A 24,937-nucleotide genomic window follows, 5' to 3' on the forward strand; every position below is an offset into this window, starting at 1 on the left:
GCTGGATTCTCATAAGTTCTGGCATGTCATTTGTATTGATAAAGTTTGCAGAGTTGTCATATACTAAGTATATAAAACAGAAAAAAAAATCATGCAATTTGGAGGTTGAAGCAGGAGAATCACTTGAGTACAGGCGGCGGAGGTTGCAGTGAGCCGAGGTCGAGCCACTGTACTCCAGTCTGGGTGACAGAACGAGACTCGATCTCAAAAAAAAAAAAAAAAAAAAAAAAAAATTTGCTGCTTCATGCTAGTAAAGTGGGCAGATTCTACATGCCAACTCTTATTCAAAGGTGGCCTAACACTGACTCAGGAACTCTGGCCCTGATGTGCTTGAAGTTTTAATCCTAACAGTGTTAAAGACCACTCCCCCAGGAGCTCTGAACAAGTACTCCAGGTAGACACTGAACAAGACCACACACTCTCTGACCGAAATCTAACTTCACAGACCCAAACTACAGAACCACAGAAGACACTGCTTCTGTCCAACTTTGTGTTCTGCCACCGTTTGTGTCCGTTATTTCCTACAAACCATCTCATTAGAATTTAGGGCACACAAAAGGCCGATACAACAGGGTTACTTTTCAAAGGTTTGGAGGTGAAGAACAGATACACTGCATTAACTTCCTATTGCTGCTGCAACAAATTACCACAAACGCAAACCTCCTCTCAGCCCTGGAAGTCAGGAGTCCCAGGGCTGAAGTCAAGGGGTCAGTAGGTTGTGCTCCTGCCTGGAGTCTCCCAATTCATAGAGGCCACCATGCAGCTTGGTTCACAGCCCCACACCCCTCTGACCACTGCCCCGGCCTCAGCCCTGCACCCCTCCAGCCCCTGCCCCACCCTTGGCCCATGCCCCTCCGGCCCCACTCCACCCCCGCCCTCAGCCCCACAGCCCTCTGGCCTCTATCTCATCCTCAGGTCTCCTCCTCTGAGGCAGACTCTCGTACTCCCTCCCATCAATGCACATATGAGGACGCTAGACCCCACCTGGACAACCCAGGGTCCTCCCCCATCCCACTGTCCGTTACAGTCACATCTGCAAAGCCTCTTTTGCCATGGAAACTTCATTATACTAACAGTCATTTAACAAGTCCATTATAATGATGTAAAAATTGGCATTGTTTGCCTCCTAATGAACAGATCAGTCACCCATGTAACCTATAAATATTTAACTATTAAATATACAATACTGTAGGGGACAAAGATGAGGAAGACGGTTCCTTCCTGAAAGATGACTGGACCCTAGATGGAGGGATGAACATTCTGAACAGAATCAACCTAACTCAACATTTGAGTCCGAGAGGCCAAGCAGTAAGACTTTCAAAAAAGCAACCAGAAAGTCTGTACCGTGCCTGTAGGTCACAGCTGAGCCTGGCGTCATGAGCACGAGCGTGCGGACATGCATACCAGGCCCAAGTTTAAGATCAAATATAAAGAGCTTTCAACTGTAGTATTTAACTAGATCTTATTACACAATAGCTTCTTGATTACAGTTTTTGTCCAAAAAGTTCTCTGTAATTAAAGAAATTAATTTTCCCCTAAAAAACACTTCTCCATCTATCATCCCATAAAAACTAAATGGGTATATTAAAGAAAAAAGACAAATGTTTGACTTCGGGGGTTTGCCTATGACTTGGATAAGCATGATTTTCTTCTGGCCAAGCAGGGAGCAGCTGGACCAGAATGGAGGGAAGGAAAAACAAATTTCCACTCTGACCTCGTTTGGGCACCAGAGTCTTCGCTGTCAGAATGTGGGTGTGGTGCTTCCCACACACCAGCCTCTGACAAAACTCAGCCCAAGGGTGTGGGAAAAGGCCTCCTACTTCTGAAAAATCTATAAAGTACAGACACATCAAGAGCTTCAGAAGACTGTACAGTGCCAAGGAGACCACTGCACCCTTGGAGTTTACAGAAAATGGTCAGCATCACACGTGCCTGAGGTCCAGGTTCAGCTCCCAGCTGCCGCGACACCGTGAGCGCAGTCCTGGCTTCCCCTCTGATGCAGAGAGCTGGAAACTCCGCTGGCAGCACTCAGAGCTCAGAACATTCTAGATGAAAGCAACGTGTTCCTTTTAAAATGGGGAACCGGGGCAGCACAACTGAAGCTCTATGACTGTCTCAACTACTGGGTTTCGGGGTAGCATTAGGAAATCGTGAGAATCTAAATCTCAATTTCATACAGATTCCAAACTCACTGCAGGTTCCAGAATTTCCTGAAGCATTCTTCCACTTTATCACTCAGGATTCCCTTGCCAAACCTAATAAACTCTAAATTCCTTACGGAAAAGCCACCATAAGCACCACCACAAATAAGATCAACTGACGCCCGCCCTTTGCACCAAACCTATAAACTCTTACACACACAAGACTGTGCTGGAGGCAGCTCTCAGCTGAAGCCGAATCCGTGAGACTTCATTATCCCCATTTTGGATCGAGTGCGAAGACTGTCAGCAAACCAGGGCCCCAGTGTGAAGCAGAGAACAGATTCTCTGACACCTGCCTGAACATTTTCTTCCCACCTGTCTTGGATATTGAGCACCCTCAGAGCTACTGAGTCACCCACATTTGCAGGTCATTTATCCAGCCACCAGGATAACATAATTATGCGATAAAAATGCCTTCTCAGGGCTTTGTCATACTCAACAAGGCAGCTCAGAAGGCTTGGTAAGCCCAAGAAAGGGGGAAGCGTCCTCCAAATAGACAAAGACCAAGGAAAACCATGCAGAGACTCTCTCAAGACAGCAGAAACAGAGCCCGCTGTAGCCTTTCAGGCCCTGCTGGCCACCGCCCTGCTTTAGGTGGCACCATTTCCACAGATGCAGCCTGCTGGGCCCATTTGAAAGGTCCTGCTTGCCACACTCACCCCCACTTCCAGTTTCTGCAAGACCCGCTGCAGCCCCACTCCACCCCGGGGGCCAACTGTTCAAGTTTTCCCGGCGAGACCCCTCAGAGCCTGCACAGCGTCTGAGACTGGGAAGCACCAAGGATCCAGAAACGCACAAACCCGTTCTCCTCATGTTGCTTTCTGGGTTCCAAGTTGTCTTAAGAACGAGTCTTGCATAAACCCCGGACTGGGGAGCCAGTCACAGCCCAGCAGCACCCAGCTCATATGCTCCACCCACCCCACAGAGGACCACGGAGGCCCCAGCACACTCTGTCCGGGGCAAGACACCAGAAACAGCCACAGTTCAGGGTTCTGCCACCCACCCCGCTGCCGTAATTACCTGCTGTGCTCTGAATTCTCATTGGTTGGGTAGGTGATCCCACAGCTCCGCTGCCCTAATTATCTGCTGTGATCTGAAATTGCATTGGTTGGGAAGGGGATCTCACTGCTCAAGCACTCCCTGCTGCCTCCTTGCAAGCAACATAAAAAATCCAAAACCCCTCTTAAAGAACGTTTACTATAACCTCAAAACAAGACACATCACGAGACCAGGGAAGATACATACGCACATCTGACAGCTGGTGGGCGTCAGTGACCGACGCCACGGCTTCCGTGTGGCGTGTGAAGCGGGAGGCCTGTCACGGTGACTCAGGCTGGGGTCTGAATGGGGGTATTCCAAGCAACTAGGCAACCAGGACGCACACCCCAAAACCCAAGTCCCCGCAGTCATGTACCTGGCAGAAATGCTGCGTGGCCATTGACACCAGTTGTGAACCAAGACCGATCTGCGTCCTGTGGCCCTCACAACGTCCGTACACGTCTGGGCCCAGCACAGGCACGCATGGCACCCTGCTCACCTCCAGTGGAGCTCTCTCCTGCCAAGGGGGATGGCCCTGAAGTCCGTTGAGATTTCCAAAGCTCTACAAAGTCGTCCTTCCTCCTGCTTGTTCAGAAGACCTAAAGCCCTGAAGACACCAGTGAGAATTGACCTAGCCTCTTAAGGCAGCTCAAACACCTAAACACAGGAACGCTGGACCTCTCTGCCCTCGGGAGCAGCCAATAACCCACTGGGCTAAGCAGAAGGCACAGATGTCACATCCAGAAGCCAGTGGCGCTCACGTTTGCCTTCCAGGAGCCGCCCATGTGAGTCCCTCCAAGGCTTCCAAGTCCCACTTGATTGTTTTCATCGTATCTCTATAACATCAGAGACATTTTATCTCATGGTATCTATGAGATTCTCTCTACTTTTATGAGCATATATGCTCCCTGACTTACCGTGGGATGAAACCGTTCCAATAAACCCAGCGTAAGCTGAAAATATCCTAAATAGAAAGTGCATTTGACATAATAGTTTCAACTTACAATGGGTTCATCCAGAGGCAGCCCATCTCGGGCCGAACAATGCACTGAGTGTGAATAGTTCACACCATCACAAGGTTGAAAAAAAAATCACAAATGTAACCATTGTGAGCGAGGGACCATCTGTATTGTGGCTCCTGTCTTCAGAGACAACAGAAACCTCTTCTTAGACAAGAATCACAATTTATAATCCTCAAAATGTTAAACTTAGTTTAACAATCTACAGATTCAAACGAAGCCAAAGTAGGCCCACAAGACCGTTTGTGCCATTCGCTAAGACACACAACTCTGTAATAACCCTCATCACAGCCCCTCAGGGTGAGTCCCAGAGGCGGCTGTGGCTTGTAGCTACAGACACTAACAAAACCAAAATCAGAGTACGCAGGTGCAGTCAAGTCATATGACTTCTCCACTAGCATATGCACAAATGTTTATCAGCAAATCTGATCTTTGCTTTACCTCCCTCCCATGACCTAAAAAGGAGTCCACCACACACACACACCACACTTCAAAAACATAATTCGTACTTGCTTTCAATTCTGGGCATTTAGAATAAACCTAATGGGTGATTAAACCTCTCCTCCAACCCATTGCTTAGTCTTCTTAGAGGATGAAGGATTTTGCGTAACACAAGTCAGCATATAAAAGATCTTGTATAGAAACAAACTTTCAAGTTGTCCTCATTATAGTGATTCAACTAATATACAAAGGACCCAACACACAGCACAATGTCTATTAGAAGAATGATTAATTTGTTCCCCTCAAAATCCTAATATCTACACAGAAAAAATACCCGATACACATTTTATCATTCTTTACCAGTATAGTCATACAAAGGAGTATCACAAAAGCAAAAGAACACATTTGGTTTCACTCGCAGTTCTAAATTTAATATAAAATTGCTAAAACCACCAAGACAAACATGACTATGAAATATTTAACGATCTTCACCTAAATTCAAGTCACTATTCAATCACCAATACCTCTGCTCTCCTTACAGGAACTTTCCAAAAGTAAATTCTGGAATTAACAGGACAAATTTTTCTAGTGATAGAAAGTAGGAAGAAATTGGTTGAAGGTGGTTCCTTGGCTGTCAAACTTTTTCTCCATAATAGTTTGTAAAATAAAAGCATCAAACAGATCTTTACATTAACTTACAATCTATCAAGCAATACTGGAGCAAGCTTTAAATATTAGCCACATTCTGTCAGGGCTGACTCACATTAAATCACCATCAGTCTCATGTCTTGCAGCATCCACAGCTCATCTTCTCAAAACCACTTAAGATTTCATAATTAACTCAATTAAACAATCTAAGTCCTCTCCTTGATCATTGACATGAAGGGATAATTTTCCCCCAAAATAGTACCTCTTTCCTTGACATGATTTAATCTGTAGTTAGAGTATTTAACAGGATTTCTTTCCTTCTTAGAAAATAAAATATACACCTTTCCAACAAGAAAAACACTAACTGATAATGCTATAGCTTAACCAGGTCAAAAGGGTTTTTTTTTTTTTTTTTTTTTTTTTTTTTTTTAAGTTAAAAAAAGAACCTAACTGCATTTTTGGACCTTATGCGAGGTAGTGTCCAGGGTCACTGGGACCCCCACTTGGTCAGTGCAGCTGGGTACCAATTAAAGACAGAAACCCAAGGGTTCACTCGAAGCCCCTTCCCAGCTCTTCATCCTAGCGGAAACCATGGGCACAAAGGAAAGCGGCATTCCACGGAGGACTTTGGGGAATGGCTGCTTGAGAACATCAAAGTGCCTCACGTCCCCCGAGTATAAAGCCAGTGACTGCTCTCAGCTTCAATGCAGCACCATCCACAGCAGCCAAGATCTGGAATCACCTGAGTGCCCGTCAACAGGGGATGAAGGGAATGTGGCCCGAACATTCACAGGAGCAATACTCCACCATACAGCTGAGATCCCTGTCATCCGAGACAGGATGGATGGAGCTGGAGGACATTACGTTAAGCAAACGAGCCAAGCAAAGAAACGGAGCATGTTCTCACTCATAAGCAGGAGCTGAGAGCAGATCTCATGGAGGCCAAGAGTAGGTGGTCAACAGGGCCCAGCAGAGTCCACTCATAAGCAGGATAGGCAGAGGCTCATAACGGGCACAAACACACAGCCTAATGGGAGCACAAGACCTACTATTGATAAATCAGCAGGGGGATGGCAGTGGGTCATCTACTGTGTATTTCAAAACAGCTAGGAGAGAATAACTTGACATTATCAGCATAAGGAAAAGAAACTATTTAAAGTGAAAGACATCCCAAGTACACAGATTTCATCAATATAGGGATGAATCAAGATATCACATGCACTCTGAAAATATGTACACATATTATGTATCAACAAAAACAAAAACCAATGACAGAACCATTTGTGAAGCATGTGCAGGAGAAGAATGGGAAGCCTGATATGGTGTGGCTGTGTGTCCCCACACAAATCTCATGCTGAACTCTAACCCTTTGTTGGAAGTGAGCCCTGGTGGAAGGTGACTGACTCATGGGGGTGGTTTCTAATGGTTTAGCACAATCCCCCTAGTGCTGTCCTCATGATAGTGAAAGGACACAAAGATAGATGTGTACCCGCCCCCCACCCGCTACACCCTTGTTCTGCTCTCTAATCTTTGCACGTACCAGAGGTTTTGTAAGTTCTGTAAGTACATGTTTCTCTTTCTGAGGCCAGGTCACAAGGAATGTTTAAGTAAGATAGCCAGGTCACAAGGTGTGTTTAAGCAAGATAGCCATAAACTGGTCGTGCAACCTGATGCAATATAATTAACTGCCTTTGTGTAAAACTGCTCTTCTGCCTCAAGGGTTGTACTGAAATATCAGAAATGGCGGGAACCAATCATAGTTTGCCAAATCGCTTTGTTCAAACTCCAGCCAATCATACCTCTAATTTGTATAATGATTCTATGCCTACTTTCCTTAGACTATATAACATTGTTCGGAGCTCAGTAGGGGAGCTCTCCTGCCCGTCTCGTTTCACGAGCAAGTGAGAGCTCCAGGTTCGAACCTGTAATAAAGATCCTTGCTGCTTAGCTTTGACTCTGGACTCTGGTGGTCTTCTTCGGGGAATAAACGGTCTGGGCATAACAAATGGGGGCTCGTCCGGGATTTCCCCCAAGCCCACCAGACCCCCAAGTCAACGGATCTTAATCTGTAGGTAAGCCGGCTTTGTCACTGTCTCTGTCTTTGTCTCTGTCTGTCTCCCTGAAATTTCGCGAAATCCGTAATCTGTAATCTGTATTGGTCTGTTCTGTAAGTGGCACGGTCTTGGCGGACGCGCTAGAAGACAGCCACTCGGGACTGGTGGGAGACGTTCCCCAGTGCCCATCTGGGGGCCTCCATCCTTGGTTGCCCCGTCTGACTCAGGTCGGAAGTCCGACACGCGCTCGCGAATGCTCATCGGTATTACTGTCTGTCCATTATTGTTAAGTGTTAAGTGTAAGCCCAAAACGAAACATAAAACCTTTTCTTCCCCCTCCAGGACCGGACCTGTCGGATACTCCCCTCTGCTTCACACTCATTTTCGTCCCCCCTTCTCTTTGTAGGAGCAGTCCAAAGATGGGCAACAACCAGAGCACGCCGCTCTCACTCCTTGTTACCAATTTTAAGGATGTGAAGGCTCGGGGGCGTAACTTAAGCGTAGAACTAAAGAAGGGAAAGCTAGTTACTTTCTGCCGTTCGGAGTGGCCCTCTTTCGGCGTAGGGTGGCCCTCTGAAGGAACTTTCTGTCTCTCTATTATTACTAAGGTAAAAACTAAGATTTTCCTGCCAGGGCAGTCAGGACATCCTGATCAAATTCCTTATATTCTAGTGTGGCAGGATCTTGTGGAAAACCCACCACCCTGGATAACTCCATTCATCCTTGAGCCCTGCAAAGTCCTAGTAACGCGACCTACAAGACAAAAGACTCCCTCTGCTCCCTCGGCCCCTGTGCTGCCGGACAGCCAGGACCCCCTAACGTTAGAACCCACATTTCCCCCACCATATCAGCACCTTATCCCGCAGGACCCAGTCCCCCAGGGTGGTGCTTCCGTAGAGGGAAACCGAGAAGCGGAAGCAGCCGAGAGTGAAAGTAACCTGGGGGGGCCGGCCGGCCGAACACGAGGCCGCGTACAGCGGGACCAAGCTTCCCGACTCCCTGACTCCACTGTAGCCCTGCCTCTCAGAGAAATAGGATCGCTCGATGATACCGGGCTCTCCCGTCTCATGTATTGGCCTTTTTCCACCAGTGATTTATACAATTGGAAGTCCCAAAATGCTCGGTTCTCAGATAATCCCAAAGATCTAACCTCGTTGTTAGACAGTGTCATGTTTACTCACCAGCCGACCTGGGATGACTGTCAACAGCTCCTCCGAATCCTGTTCACAACGGAGGAGCGGGAAAGAATCCAAGTTGAGGCCAGAAAACTGGTTCCAGGAGATGACGGCCAGCCAACTGCAAATCCTGACCTCATTAATGCGGCTTTCCCTTTGACCCGGCCCAGATGGGACTACAACACGGCAGAAGGTAGGGGACGACTGCTCATTTATCGCCAGACTCTAATGGCGGGTCTCCGGGCTGCAGCTCGCAAGCCCACCAATTTGGCTAAAGTATATTCTGTGTTACAAGGTAAGACAGAAAGCCCCGCTGTGTATTTAGAGAGATTAATGGAAGCCTTCAGACAGTTTACCCCTATGGACCCGGAAGCACCGGAAAATCAGGCAGCGGTAGTAATGTCCTTTGTAAACCAGGCAACACCAGATATTAAAAGAAAACTCCAGAAATTAGAAGGTTTAGAGGGAAAGCAGATTCAGGACCTCCTTCAGATGGCCCAGCGAGTTTATAATAATAGGGATACTCCAGAAGAAAAACAGTTCAAGGCAACCAAAGAAATGACCAAAGTCTTAGTAGCAGCTTTCCCCCAGGCAGGAAATGGCCAAAACAGAAAGCAGAAAAAGCAAGGCCCTAGGCAAGGATTAGAAAAAGATCAGTGTGCTTATTGCAAGGAACGTGGCCACTGGATTAAAGACTGCCCAAAGAAACGGAGACCAGCTAACCCTACCTCCGTACTCGTTACCCAGGACTCTGACTAGGGAGGACGGGGTTCGGACCCCCTCCCCGAACCCAGGGTAACTTTGCAAGTGGAGGGGTCCCCAGTTCGCTTCTTGGTCGATACTGGGGCGGAACGCTCAGTCCTAACCAAACCAATTGGAAAAATGTCTAAGAAAACATCCTGGGTGCACGGGGCCACAGGCATCAAAAAATACCCCTGGACAACCCAGAGGACTGTAGACTTAGGAACGGGAAAAGTCTCCCATTCCTTCCTAGTCATCCCAGAGAGCCCCTGCCCTCTACTAGGGAGGGACTTGCTGACAAAGATGGGGGCCCAAATCCACTTTGAGCCAGAAGGGCCCAAGATAACTGATTCCCAAAACAGGCCAATATCTATCCTGACTGTCACCTTAGAAGATGAGTACCGACTCCATCAAGAGCAAAAGCCCCCCGATCAGGGAATTGACTCTTGGCTCCAGCGTTTCCCTGAAGCGTGGGCAGAAACTGGGGGCTTGGGGCTAGCTAAACATCGACCTGCCATATTTGTGGAAGTTAAGCCAGGGACGGACCCCGTTCGGGTTCGGCAATATCCTATGCCCCTGGAGGCAAGAGAAGGAATTACGCCCCATATCCGCCGACTCCTAGACCAGGGAGTCCTACGGGCTTGCCACTCATCCTGGAATACTCCACTGTTACCTGTTCGTAAACCCAACAGTACGGACTACAGGCCAGTACAGGATTTAAGAGAAGTTAATAAAAGGGTCATGGACATACATCCCACTGTGCCCAATCCATACACCCTTCTGAGTGCCTTACATCCCAAAAAACAGTGGTATACCGTTCTTGATCTAAAAGACGCTTTCTTCAGCCTTCCTCTGGCTCCCAAAAGTCAAGAACTCTTTGCATTTCAATGGACGGATCCTGAGAGGGGCATCAACGGTCAGCTAACATGGACCAGACTGCCACAAGGGTTCAAGAACTCGCCAACTCTGTTCGATGAAGCCCTTCATGAAGATCTGGGTGAGTACCGGCGGCAACACCCTGAAATAACTCTTTTGCAATATGTTGATGATCTCTTAATAGCGGCCAGGTCCCCGGAAACTTGTGTTCGAGGGACTGAGGACCTCCTGAAGACTCTGGGGGAGCTAGGCTACCGAGCCTCAGCAACAAAGGCTCAGATCTGCAAGTCGGAGGTAACTTATCTGGGGTACCTATTAAAAGGGGGGCAACGCTGGCTAACCAAAGCCCGAAAGGAAACAGTCCTACGCATCCCTAGACCCCAGTCAACACGGCAAGTGAGAGAATTCCTGGGGTCGGCAGGGTTCTGTAGGTTATGGATACCCGGATTTGCTGAGTTAGCCAAGCCCCTATACCAGGCAACAAAGGAACGGCAGCCCTTCAATTGGACGGAAGAGGCTGAGCTGGCCTTTCAGCAAATCAAAACTGCCTTGTTATCAGCCCCCGCGCTGGGGCTCCCTGATGTCTCCAAACCCTTCCACTTATACGTGGATGAAAGTAAGGGTGTTGCAAAAGCTGTGTTAACACAGTACCTAGGCCCCTGGCAGAGGCCAGTTGCCTATTTGTCAAAAAAATTAGATTCAGTGGCTGCTGGCTGGCCACCCTGCCTCCGGATAATCGCGGCGACCGCCCTAATGGTCCGAGACGCTGATAAACTTATCATGGGGCAAGAGTTGCGCGTTATAACCCCGCATGCCATTGAAGGCGTCCTCCGGCAGCCGCCGGACCGATGGATGAGTAACGCCCGGCTCACCCACTATCAAGGACTGCTGTTAAACCCCCTCAGAATAACTTTTCTGCCCCCAACCTCTTTAAACCCTGCTTCACTGCTGCCAAATCCAGACTTGGACGCCCCGTCCCATGAGTGCACTGAGATACTGGCTCAGGTGCATGGGGTGCGGGAGGACCTGCAAGATCGTCCGCTCCCCGACACAGAACTCACCTGGTTCACTGATGGCAGCAGCTATGTCCACCAAGGCCAGCGGTATGCAGGAGCGGCTGTAACGTCAGAGACTGAGGTAATCTGGGCGGAACCCTTGCCTCCAGGGACATCGGCCCAAAGAGCCGAACTGATAGCCCTTACACAGGCCCTCACCCTAGGGGCAGAGAAAAAACTAACAGTATACACGGATAGCCGCTATGCTTTCGCTACTGCGCACATACATGGGGCCATCTACAGAGAAAGGGGACTATTAACAGCCGAAGGCAAAGAAATAAAAAACAAGCAAGAGATCCTAGCTCTATTAACTGCTTTGTGGAAACCAAAGAAATTGGCTATTGTACATTGCCCTGGGCATCAGAAACCAACTACGCCAATTGCTCGAGGCAACTTCTTAGCCGACCAAACCGCAAGGAGCATAGCAAAAGCTCCCAGTCAGCTCCTCGCGCTCCAGCTCCCCGATCCTGGCCCGCGAAATTTGCCATGTTTTCCCGACTATACCGAACAGGATCGCGAATGGATGAACACGCTTCCCCTAAAACAGGTTAAAAATGGGTGGTGGACTGATATAAATGACCAAACCATCCTACCAGAAAAATTAGGACGGCAGGTGTTGGAACACATCCACCGGACAACCCACCTGGGTGCCCGGCGAATGATGGACTTAATCAGGCACGCCAAGTTTAGAATCAGGCGCATAGCTGAACTGGCCAGCGATGTCACAACAAATTGCAAAGCCTGCCAACTAAACAACGCTTGCCCCCAAACCCAGACCGCCACAGGAATTAGGTGTAGAGGAACTAGGCCTGGTATCTATTGGGAAATAGACTTTACTGAGATAAAGCCTGGAAAATATGGGTATCAGTACTTACTTGTCTTTGTAGATACTTTTTCAGGATGGACAGAAGCGTTCCCAACTAAGAGAGAAACTGCTCAGGTTGTAGCAAAGAAAATTTTGGAAGAAATCCTCCCCAGGTATGGCTTTCCCGTCCAAATAGGGTCAGACAATGGACCAGCCTTCGTTGCTAAGGTAAGTCAGGATTTGGCTTCCATTCTGGGGGCAAATTGGAAATTACATTGTGCTTATAGGCCCCAAAGCTCAGGACAGGTAGAAAGGATGAATCGGACTCTGAAGGAGACCTTAACTAAATTGACCATGGAGACTGGCGCTAATTGGGTAGTACTTCTCCCCTACGCTCTGTTCCGGGCCCGAAATACCCCTTACAGACTAGGCCTCACACCATATGAAATCATGTATGGCAGACCCCCACCCCTGGTCCCCAGTCTAAAAGATGACTTACTCAAACCTGAAACTGAAAATGTCTCTGAGCTCCTGTTCTCCTTACAAGCCTTACAGAAAATTCACCAGGAAATTTGGCCCAGACTACGAGAACTGTACGAGGCAGGACCTCCGCCGACGCCTCATCCGTTCCAGCCGGGAGACTGGGTCCTAGTCAAGCGCCACCGGCAAGAAACTCTTCAACCCAGGTGGAAAGGACCACTGCAAGTACTCCTGACTACTCCCACCGCTCTCAAAGTAGAAGGCATCGCTTCGTGGATCCACTACACACACGTCAAACCAGTGGACCCAACATCCGACCTTCTCAAGCCGTCTGGAGCACCGGTTACATGGACTGTAGACAAAGCTAAGAACAATCCCTTAAAGCTAACCCTGCGCCGTCATCCCCATAGCCGTAACCATGTCTAGCTTACCTATGCTTTTATGCCTTATGCATCTGACTCTCCTCACTGCTGCGCCGTCTAATCCCTATGTCTGGAGGTTCTGGCTCTATGAAAACAAAACTCACCCCGGGGAAACCCCCCAAGCGGGTAAACTGCTAGCTAGCACAGACTGCCCCCCCTCAGGGTGTAATACTATAGTTTACCTCAATTTCACTAGGTTCCAGATTGCCCAACCAGCAACACCCATGATCTGTTTTGAATACGATCAAACTGAATATAATTGTAAAAATTATTGGTGGCACCAGAGTGCAGGTTGCCCATATAGCTACTGTAAGACGCACTCTGTCCGATACTGGAGAGAACGACAAGGGTGGTATTTTTACAAAACTGAGTCTCCCGTCACTTACACTTGGATAATTAGAGACCCATGGGACTCTCGGTGGACAACCCCACAACATGGGGGAGTATATTACTCATCAACTAGTACCTGGCCCAGTAGCCATTTATATCTGTGGAGAAGTCTAGTCCAGATTCAACCCTTAATCCACACACAAATCCACAGGCAAGAAACCAAGTTATCACAAGACTTGCAGCCCTTCTCCTGGCTAACTCTATTACGGGAAGGGCTAGCATTCGCCAACCTCACTGGTTTAGGCGACCTGTCCTCTTGCTTTATGTGTGCAACCCTAGGAAGACCACCATTAACGGCTGTTCCTCTATCCTCCCCTCCCACAAACTATACAGGTTTTAACTCATCGATAGTCACGATACCCGATGTAGCCCTGTACCGTGACCCATACCAAGAGAAATACCCCTATTGTTATTCGGCATTTAGCAACAGCCTCTGCAACCAATCGGCTACATACCCTAATAGTCCCATATATGCTCCCCCTGGTGTGTTCTTCTGGTGTAATATGACTCTGTTAAAAACTCTGTCCAAAAGCATCTCTGACGGACAGTTGTGTATCCCTGTTACCCTAGTTCCCCGACTGACACTGCTAACCCCGGCAGAGTTCATAGGCTGGGCAGGGACCGCCCCAACTAAAACTGCGCGACATAGACGAGCAGTTTTTCTACCACTAATTGCCGGAATATCCTTAACCACCTCTGTCGTCGCAGCGGGGTTAGCAGGAGGGGCCCTACAACACTCCATGATAGAAAACGACAAGCTGTTACAACAATTCTCTGTTGCTATGGAAGACTCCGCCTATTCCCTAGCCTCCCTTCAGCGGCAGCTCACCTCCCTAGCACAGGTCACCCTTCAAAACCGCAGAGCCTTAGACTTACTCACGGCTGAGAAAGGAGGTACCTGTATGTTCCTCAAAGAAGAATGCTGTTTCTATATAAATGAGTCAGGGTTAGTTGAGGAAAGAGTCCAACGCCTACACGAACTAAGCTTAGAAATGAAAAAGCAACAATTCACTACAGCCGCTAACAATTGGTGGAGCTCTTCAATGTTTTCCCTTCTGGCACCCCTTTTAGGCCCCCTAATGTCTTTACTACTTCTATTCACTATAGGCCCCTGTGTGGTAAATAAAATTTTACAATTTGTCAGACAAAGGTTTGATACCATCCAACTAATGGTCCTCCGTAGCCATCACCAGCCTCTCCTGCACCCAGAAAGTGAGGCTATATTATAAGACTCTGGAAATCCAAGATTGGACATCCAGTTACTTATGAGAAGGGAGAAATGAAAGGACACAAAGATAGATGTGTACCCGCCCCCCACCCGCTACACCCTTGTTCTGCTCTCTAATCTTTGCACGTACCAGAGGTTTTGTAAGTTCTGTAAGTACATGTTTCTCTTTCTGAGGCCAGGTCACAAGGAATGTTTAAGTAAGATAGCCAGGTCACAAGGTGTGTTTAAGCAAGATAGCCATAAACTGGTCGTGCAACCTGATGCAATATAATTAACTGCCTTTGTGTAAAACTGCTCTTCTGCCTCAAGGGTTGTACTGAAATATCAGAAATGGCGGGAACCAATCATAGTTTGCCAAATCGCTTTGTTCAAACTCCAGCCAATCATACCTCTAATTTGTATAATGATTCTATGCCTACTTTCCTTAGACTATATAACATTGTTCGGAGCTCAGTAGGGGAGCTCTCCTGCCCGTCTCGTTTCACGAGCAAGTGAGAGCTCCAGGTTCGAACCTGTAATAAAGATCCTTGCTGCTTAGCTTTGACTCTGGACTCTGGTGGTCTTCTTCGGGGAATAAACGGTCTGGGCATAACAATAGTTCTGAGATCTGGTTGTTTGGAGGTGCATGGCACCTTCCCCTTCACTCTCTCTCCCCTTCCAGTCATGTGAAGACATGCCTGTCTCCCCTTCACCTTCCACTCTGTTTCCCCAGAAGTAGAAACCTGTATAGCCCACAGAACTGTATGCCGATTAAACCTTTTTTTTCCTTATTACCCAGCCTCAAGTAGTTCTTTATAGCAGTGGAAGAACAGTACAGTCCTCAGGACCAGCAATGTTTTCCTTCTACCCAGCAGCCAACAACGTCCCACACCCTAGCTGGTTTTCCAAAGCCTTTGCCAGAATGCTGAGGCTGTTTTGGGGATACGGACTTTCCCCATCTCTGGCAAACCAGATGGGGCATCCTATTTGCCTCTTACCACCTTTCTCAGACAAACCCCACCTCTGAAACATCCTCCGCCAGGGGCCTCCTTCAGCAGCAACAAAGCTGAGTATTCCTTGCACTTCCCTTCTGAACAAGTAAACATCTTAAGCTTATTTTTCCATCTTCCCAGCTCATTGAAAAAAATATCTTATGCTTTCTATTTTCCTAACACACACACACGGAAGAGAAGTGCCGTGAGGGCAGGGGCTCTTGCTTTCCTGGATCTGAGCCTGGCCCTCAAACACTAGCCGAATTCATACTGACACGATATCCAGAAGCAGAAATGCAAATATCCCCACGACTTCAAATACCCTAAGGATCTAACAGGCCGAGTGGCCCATGTAACTATGGTTTGTGCTGGGCCATTCAACTGGTGTCCAAATCCCTGTCCAAGTGAGCTCTTTAATTTTGGGACTTTTCAGACAGCTCTTTGTTGTTGTTGTTGTTCTGTTTTGTTTTTATTAAAGGGATCTATTACAGTTACAATCAAGAATATCCCAGGCCAAGTGTGGTGGCTCATGCCTGTAATCCCAGCACTTTGGGAGGCCAAGGTGAGCGAATCAAATGAGGTCAGGAGTTCAAGGCCAGCCTGGCAAACATGTTGAAACCCCATCTCTACTAATACAAAAATGAACCAGCCATGGTGGCAGGCACTTATAATCCCAGCTACTCAGGAGGCTGAGGCAGGAGAATGGCGTGAACCAGGAGGTGAGGCTGCAGTGAGCCAAGATCGCGCCACTGCATTCCAGCCTGGGCAACACAGCAAGACTATCTCAAAAAAATAAAAATACACCAATACGCCCAGTTAGTTCTTCGCCAATGTCAGATACATCAGTTTAAAGAAAAATAATATGAATGCATGTTTTTAAATTTCAGTGTTGAATTTAACCATATCTTTTAAGAAGATATGAAGATAGAAGTTCCCCAAGGATCGGGGGAGAAAAAAGCAGTTAAGAAAATGTTAAAACCTTAGGAGAAAAACAAGACCTCAAGGCAAAACTTTTTCTTTGCACTTTGATTTCAAAAGAACAGAGACGCCCAAAATATGAACTCTCCCATCTGCATTTTATATTCCTCTATGTCCTTTGAAAGACTGGAGATGGGATCCCAGGTTCCAAAGTGCCCGGCCAGGGCTCACATCAGGCCGATTCCTCTACGTCCTTTGAAAGGCTGGAGATGGGATCCCAGGTTCCAAAGTGCCTGGTCACGGCTCACATCAGGCGACATCTTTCACAGCCGTTTACTCCCCTGACTGTGCCTAGAGAGCTCTGTGGCCCAATTTACACAAAAGGGTCCTAATTTACACACGTTCATCACTTTGAGCAGAGTCTCAACAAATGATACAAATATTGACACTCCACAGAAGCAAGTATTCTTTTCCGAAAAATTAAGTGTCAGGTTCCCATCAGCCGGGCAGCTTGGTTACAGAAAGCACTGGCTGACTTGCTGGTTTAATGTTAAATGCATTTAAAATGTTAAGTGATCTGGCCCCCCTCCCAGTGGGTGTGTACGTTGAGCTGGTTGCAGTAGTGATGAACAGACCACGTGGATTTGCTTCAAGCAGAGCACCCCACACCCAGGAAGAGGCCAAAGGACGGCATCGAGGTCTAGGACAGTTCTAAGGAGAGCTGCAGTCTGAATGCCTCGTCTGCAAATAGTCTCTCATTTCAGAGGAAGTCACTGAACAGAGTTCGTAACACATGAATTTTAAAAATTCCTATTTCTAATTTCATCCCATTAGAACTTTTGAAGAACAGATGTGCATCTGCTCCAAGTCAATGAGAGGACACTCAAGACAGTCCCTCACAGGTCCTCGGCCTCCGCCTCTCACCTAGAGAACGTCAGCTCAAGCCAATCACAGCACAGTGCGATTTTCTATAATATGCACGCCTGCATCTGACCTGAGATGTCAATGTCTGGAATGTGCCTGCCAGGCCCAGGAAGAACTGCAGCAGCTGTGGGGACATAAGCCGCTAAGGAATCCGATTTGGAGGGAACTCGAGGCAACTAAAACTAGTTCCACTGGTTTTTCTTAGCAAGGTTTGACCTGGCAAACTGTTATCACTGTTGCTAATTCATGGTAATTGGGATGGGGACTTAACAGTAAGTAATTAGAGCAATTCTAGAATTTGCTACTCAGTTACAAATGGCACAGATTCCTGAGAATGGAAGAACTGTTGCCCAGGAATAGAGCTCAACAGGTCCTCCCCATGCCCCAGGAAACATGACATTTCCATGCACCCCTGCTTTGTTCCCCCGCCACCTGATCTCAGCCGTCTGATGGCATCACTCCCCAGAGCTGGAAACACCTTACCTCTTGTCACCCTCCCATCTGCCCTGCTTTCCTCCAGCCCGGGATATTCAGGGATGCCCACATACAGGACCAGGAAACCAGGGTTATCCTAAACCAGTGCCTGCATTCAAAGTCCTCCATGGCAGGACAATCACCAATGGCCAATACTCCCAGAACCTTCCACCTCAAAACGGGAGCACATCTGGATTCAAGCTGACAACAGTGCATTCTCTTTGCCATGTACACATGGAGGCATGTCAGGTTCCACCTAAAGGTATCAGGTTTCACTCTGGTCAGGAGCCCAAGCCTAGTCACTCTGCATGATCTCAATTCACCATCCACAGAGAAGCCTACAGTTTTCCTCTGGTGCACGGTGTGGATGGTGGATGCATTTCCCCTGAAGACTCGGAGACGGGCTCCTGGCCAAGGAGGCCAGTCACCCCAGCCCCTGCAAGACCCAGATATGCCCCTCTGCTGTCTGCACACAGTACCCAAGTCTAGCAGTGCTGACTCTGTGGTGGGATAGCTCTGGGCCTGCAGAGGACACAGGGCACAGGAACCGTGCAGCCTGGCTGGAGCCAGAGGCCTAAGGGATCCCCACGAGGCTCTCCAGCCAAGGTGCCTTCACCACAGGCAGAGCCATTCAAGAGAACTGCCTGCTGAACCAGAAACGTCCCAATCTGCTGAGCCAACACAGAAAGACAACAGCCACCTAACAGCTGCTGAGCCCCAAAACGTGGCCACTGGGCCTGAAGGGCTGAATCCGGAATTTAATCTGTGAAGCTCTTTTCAAATGTGTTTGGCTATGTTATCAAATCTTTATTCTAATTAAATTTAAAGGAGCCTCTGGCTATGGGCTCCCTTGTCGGGCATCACAGCTCCAGGGAGTAAGAATGGAAAGGAGAGGCCCAGAGCCTCTCTGCATTCTCCACCCTAATTCAACACGTCATCATAAGGAAAGGCACTCCAGCAGCAGAAGTGTGCACGGGAAGAACTGGGTTGGCCCTGATACAAGCATGACCCCCATGGCATCACAGCTGCCTCAGCCAACAGGCAAGACAATATGCCCACCTGGACAGGTCACCAGATGTGATGATGCACCCCAAGCCCTAGTCCCACAGCAGCCAGAGACCACCCGCTGCTCGTCCCGGGTGAAACAGGCAGAGCTGTCCGAGCCCTCAAAAGCAGAAAGAATTAAGGAGGCAATTCCCACGATTCCCACGACACACACGACACTCCTCGCAGACAGACACAGGCTTCGCTGTGAAAGTGCAGAGGACGGTGCAGTCCCTAGGCGGGCTGCTTCTTCCAACGATCAAAGAAGAAACTAGATCCGTTTCCTTGTAGGAGAATCATCTGTACCGCGATTAGACAGAAGGTGGCTGATGTTATCAAATCATCAAGCACCGCACGGCTCTGTCTCCAAGGAGGACCTGGAAACTTGCAGCCACCCGAGTAGGGACCGCAGTGTTAATGGAGACACGGGTGACTGAGGTCTGGCTTCCTCAGGGAAGCTAAATTTGAACTTTCATCACTGAGGAATCGGTCATTTACAGTCACTCACCCTCAAGGCAGAAGAGGGCTCAAGACACTGCACCAGACTTCAACACTCAGGGTTAGGGTCAAATTCACAGGTTTTACAAAACGTATTTACTAGGGATGCCAGAAGAGATGTAGTTTCACCCCCCTCCCCCCAGGGTTTGCTTAGCCCCTTCACCAGTGGATCTCACCAACGGATGACACATCCACGCCTCGTCCATGGCAGCACAGAAAACCACTCGGAAGACAGCCACTCCCACCAAGCTTCCTGGCTTTAGTGTTTAAAATCTCCATCGTTTAAAATCTGTATCTCATACGTGAGATTACACTCCTCTGAACAACAGACATTGCGACTGTCATTTCGCCCAAAAGGGCTTCAGGAAATGACACGTGGCACAGACGCCAGAGGTCGCCGGCCGCCTTACTCTAGCCTAATTCCTTTGTGCCTCTATACGGCTTCACAGATACAGCCCAGTCACATTAATGACCATATGAGAAGCTCAGGGAATAGATGAACTCAGTGCTGAATTTTTCTGTTTAAGCACTAAATTCCTCTGTTTTATCAATTAGATTATCAAGCAGCCGTTTGTAATCTGGACTGCAATCTGATACAAAATTTAAAGCTAATTTAGGTTGCGGTAATGCTCCTATTTACGTTATAGACAAGGCATGAATGAAAACTTTATTCTGTTCATAGGACCAATTTGGTAAACAAATCAATTATTCAAGCAATGATTGTCTACAGTTAGATGCAAATTACTTTGCTCATAAAAGATATTCCAGTAGGAAGTTTTAAATCCATGGTCTGTATTTCCCGAGCGTGTGTCTGCACCTTCCCCGAGTGCACAGCAGGACTTCCCAGGGCATCCCATCAGCAGACCCACTGAAGAGAATAAGCCCACAGCCCCCAGCCCAGGAATCAAGTCCGAGCCCCAGCAGCCCCTCGTCCAGCCGGGGCTTCCTCACCAGCACAGCACCCAGAGGTCTTCCAGGTTTAATGCCATGTGTGCGTGGAAAGTAGAGTGCTGGAAAGACCACAGCTGACATTCTACAAATGCAAATTCCCTCTTGGAACAGCCCAACAACCCTCTGTACCTTCCCCAAAGTACCCATGCCAGGCAGGCGTAGACAGTCTAATGGGGTACCTAGGAATCAGCATTTAACACGATTCTGATGAATAAAAAAGTTGAGAGGCCAATCAGCGAGAGGCTGCCGTGGCCTCCACTCATTTGCAGGCTCTGAAGGGACACAGACACAGGTAACAGGCCAGACAGGACAGGACAGGGATGGGGAAGTGGAGGGCCAATTCCATGGACCACCAACCACCCCGCCATCCCCACTGAGACTCCATGATTTAAGGAGAGGCAAAGCCAGGGAGAAAAGATGCCCGCATCACTCGAGGGACTGAGATTTCACCTAAAGTGCACAGCATATGGCTGAGGGCCAAGGTTGGGCAAGCCGAGAGCACAGAACGGGGTTCACAGGCCCAGAGGTGCCACCCACACCCCGTGCAGACCTCCCAAGCACAGCCTGTGTCTCCTGCCTGGTTTATTTCCTTCCCCCATTCTACTGTGTTGGTTTCTCAACCACCCCCCACCACCACACACCCCTCTCTACAAGCTTGGTGAACTGAAAAGAGCAGGGGGGGTTAAGATCTGGGCTCTCGGGCCAACGTCCTGCCTGAGACATTAGTTCCAACCCACCCAGCTGTGATGTAAGCCCGAGATTTCTCAAATGGGAGAAAGGAAGGTGACTGAACCCACTTCCCAGGACGGCTGTGGAGACTGAGATCACATATAGCCACACCTCAGCGTCCAGCACACGTGGGACCCCGGCCGTGTTGCCCCTCATGGGAATCCCTCTATGCCCCCTCTGCTACCAGAGCCAACTCCCAGCAGTAGCTGTGGAGGGTGCATCCTCTATTCCCACTCCACTCACCTCCCATCGCTCCCCGCAGTGACCTGCCACACAGCGGCCAACAGCAAATCCGGCCCCATTGGATAACCAACCACACCCCCCACCCCCACTTTGGGGCGTCTTCCACTTGCAGTTCCGAAGCAGAGCGAGAAACCGCCCTCAAGGGCGCACACCTGTTCCTTATTGCACGTAATTACCTGCCACGCAGGGCCACCAGCAAACCCAGCTCCACCATCCAGGTTCTGGTGGGTAACTGCCTCCCTCTCCCGCTTCCTCCTGGGGAGTCTGGGAGGCTCAGAAACTGCCCTCCAAGGGCACTCATCTGTTCCTTATTGCACTAATACCTCCTTTACAGAAATCCACTTTGACTTCCAGCACTGCAGGTGTGACAATTTAGGAATCTTATTTGTAAGCTCCAAGAGCTTGAGGTCACGTACACCTCACCAGCATCGCAGAGACCCAGCAGTGTCCCACTGTATTTACGATTCCAAAATACTCCTTCAAAATGCTACTGGCATTCGATTTGCCCATAAAATGCTAAAAATCTTCAAGTGAAACCAGTATCTTCAACAGTTTGATTCAATCATAACATGCGAGTTATACATCTGCCAAGTTATAAAGCCTCATGCATTTATAACATCTTATGTATGGTCAAATGGTTCACTAACATAAATTACGAGAATCTCTAAGAAATGGGTTTTTTTCTGGCATTAGATGACCAAAGAAAACTGGGTTCTGGCGGGCTTGCGGGCCTGTAAAGACAGACATATCTGCTGACACAACCAAGCTCCTTCCCACTGACGTGGCCTCATCCCAGGCCCCTCGCCCGGACGCCTGCAGGCCCCTGGAGGAGCAAGCTGACCTGCCCACATTTCTTAAATGCACAGCTTTTGTTCACACTGCAGATGGAGCTCAACGCACGAGCAGGCCACCACACAGAATACCACACAGCGTCCACGCCAGGTGACGGTGGTTTTCACTCCATCCCAATGCCCCATGTATGAGTTTACAGCCATGCTACTAAACGGATTTTTAGACTCTCAAGACATACTTTGTTTGCTTTTATGCACCAAAGTTAAAAGACTATCACTCAGATATAGGCTCTGAAACTGTGGCATAATCATTTGGGAACAGAGCCTCTGCCAGATCAGGATAAGCACTTGGGACAACACCCCGTGACCTCGGTCCACACAAAGCCATCCAGACCAGAGGCCTCCCGCACAGCTCTGTAATTTCTGTGGATTTCTGTAAATGAGGTATTAGTGCAATAAGGAACAGATGAGTGCTCTTGGAGGGCAGTTTCTGAGCCTCCCAGCCACAAGGCCACATTCAGGCTGAAGCCACACCACCTCCAGAAACACTGTCCGTCGCCGAGGTGTGCCTGGCTTCTCCCTTTTTCCAGAACTTAACAAAACCTGAAAGGACAGGTCTGTGTAGAAAAACACAAACTACTTGCGATTCCTCTGCCCAGTTCAGGCTGTAGGAAGCTCGTTTCAGCCCTCACCATGTTCTGACCTTGGTTCCCATAAGAAATAGTCAGAATTCTAGTCCCTGTCTCCTGGGCCGTGTGGCAGGCATACATACCTTCAGTTACATGAGGAAAGGCGTGGCGAGCCCCCTTCCTTCAGTAAAACTGCACAGTTCCCAGAACCCTGACGCCATCCCCCTCACGCCACTGTGAACACCTGGACACAGCACATTTCAATGCGTGCACCTTCGTGGGCTGGTTTTCTATTTCTCCACTAAATCACCCCAAATTTAGCATCCTAAACACTGACTTATTTTCTCCCATTTCTGAAAGCTGGAGTCCAAAACAGGTCCCACCAGCTAACGTCGAGGTGTCGGCAGGGCTGGCTCTGGGGAAGCGACTGTCTCCTTGCCTCCCACAGCCTCTAGAGGCTTCCGCATCCCCTGGTCCATATGGCACCTACTGTCTTCAGGACCCACAGAGGCCCTGATGGCCCCTCATCAGGAAGACGCAGAACGTCAGGAGCCCGGGCTCCAGTGCTAGGGCCAAGCCTCACCACCCTCCCAGCTCCTCACACGCTCCCGTGCGAGCTAATATAGATTCCACTTTAACTAGTATCACCTGTGTAAGGGGTACGTGCCCAGCTGTGAACTCGTTAACCTCGCTCACACAGACCCCGGGAATAAACTCACAGGCCATGGACCACTCCACAAGCAATGAGTGACCACCTGCTCGGGGACCTCCATGGCCCAGCAGAGCCCTCCTTTGCCTCCCCGTGCACTCAGGGTCTGCAGCGCCAGAGGGCCCTGGATAAAAACGACAGCTCCCATGTCGGGAGGCACCCACCAGAGGTTGGGTTCCCGGTACTATAAGTAGCCCAGGTGGACAGGCCACACCCTGTGCAACTCCATCACAAGAATAACAGCTGCACGTGGCTAGTGCACAGGTGGCCACCCCTCGGCCCAGCTGGCCACGCCTACCACATCACCGCCGTGACGTCCAATCAGACTCAGCTGCTGGCACAGTCCAGGTATCGGCCCCCAAGAACATTGTGGATCACAATTCACAGTACTGATTGCGATCAGGGCCACACGTGGCTGAATGTATTTACAGGAGGACGCCACAGCCGATCTGGCTGGACTGAGAACATTTCCCACTGTACATTCTTACAACACCATTTTATTTGCACTTTATGGCTTTTTTCTGCCTATCTACTTTATGGGAGTGTTTCTTGTTCTTATGACTTCAGTGATACTTTCAGCTACAACTATTAATGTGTAAAATTAGTTTGGAAGTCGCCTTATCATTAAACATTTCACAAGCAAGCAGTCAGAGGCACCTAACCCAGAGGGCTCTTTTCTTCTCTGAGCCAAAGCTACATTAGACTCAAAGAAAATGGCACACGGAGAGGGGCTGGATCTCTAGCGCCCATTCCTAGGGGGCCTCCTGGGGAGCAGATATGGAGGGAGAAGCCCTGGGCTATGGCACCGTCTTACTAAAGAAAAGTCCATTTGGGTAAATGTAAGTGCCAGACTGAAGAGATTAAGCAAACCATGAAAAGAAACCACTAACCACAGCTTCTCCAAAACAGAACTAAACTCCCTTTAGTTTGAATTGGAAAAGCAGAAGTGATGATCAGGATACAAAAAAAATGACAAAGTATCTGAAACAGGAGAATAATCAAGGGTCTCTGTCTCTTCCTGTGTGAGTGGGAGCCTCGCATCTAAGCTGGATTTAGAAGGTTACTACTTTGGACTGAAAGTTATCCCCAACCCCAGTTTGTAAGCAAGTGGAGCAGAACTCTTCAATTATTTCAAGGTTTAGCGGTAAAGCTCTGCAACTCTCACAACCATTTTAATTGGTGTGAATTTTAAAGTGACTCAATCTGTTAGCTGGAGTGTCTAACGGCTTAACCACGGGGTCATGTTGGAAAATTATTCCAATTGCTTTTGTTTTCTCTACTGAAGATGCATTTGAATGTTCTTGTAGTTTGCAGTTGGCTGGTTCTGATGTTCGGTCTGAGGAGGCCCAAGTAACCGGAGAGGAAGAATCTGAAACCTCAAGACACTCTAGTGCTGTCTGGGGAGATGGAGACCCCAACCCGAGAGCCACTGACGGACTCAGCACGGGCGCAGGGCCGCCAGAAGCATCGGGCCACGTATTTG

The 24,937-nt window shown here is 48.7% G+C and overlaps 1 protein-coding gene across 15 annotated transcripts in view; it reads right to left on the reverse strand.

The window, feature by feature from the left end:
• The window catches only part of LOC139361615 (disco-interacting protein 2 homolog C-like), a 151,611-nt gene that overhangs the window by 118,487 nt on the left and 8,187 nt on the right, over nt 1–24,937 (reverse strand). For 3 of the 15 annotated variants that reach the window (XR_011619179.1, XR_011619176.1, XR_011619177.1), the window contains exon 1: nt 3,616–4,213. The exons of 2 other annotated variants lie outside the window; for them this stretch is intronic. The gene's annotated coding sequence lies outside the window, so the exon portion shown is untranslated. Of the gene's footprint in view, nt 1–879; nt 2,046–2,359; nt 4,214–24,937 lie in introns of those variants that run through there. 10 more of the 15 variants (XR_011619175.1, XR_011619171.1, XR_011619174.1 and 7 more) reach the window with 8 other exon arrangements.

Source organism: Macaca nemestrina, unplaced genomic scaffold (assembly GCF_043159975.1).
Source record: "Macaca nemestrina isolate mMacNem1 unplaced genomic scaffold, mMacNem.hap1 Scaffold_70, whole genome shotgun sequence".
In the NCBI taxonomy this organism is placed as follows: Eukaryota; Metazoa; Chordata; class Mammalia; order Primates; family Cercopithecidae; genus Macaca; species Macaca nemestrina.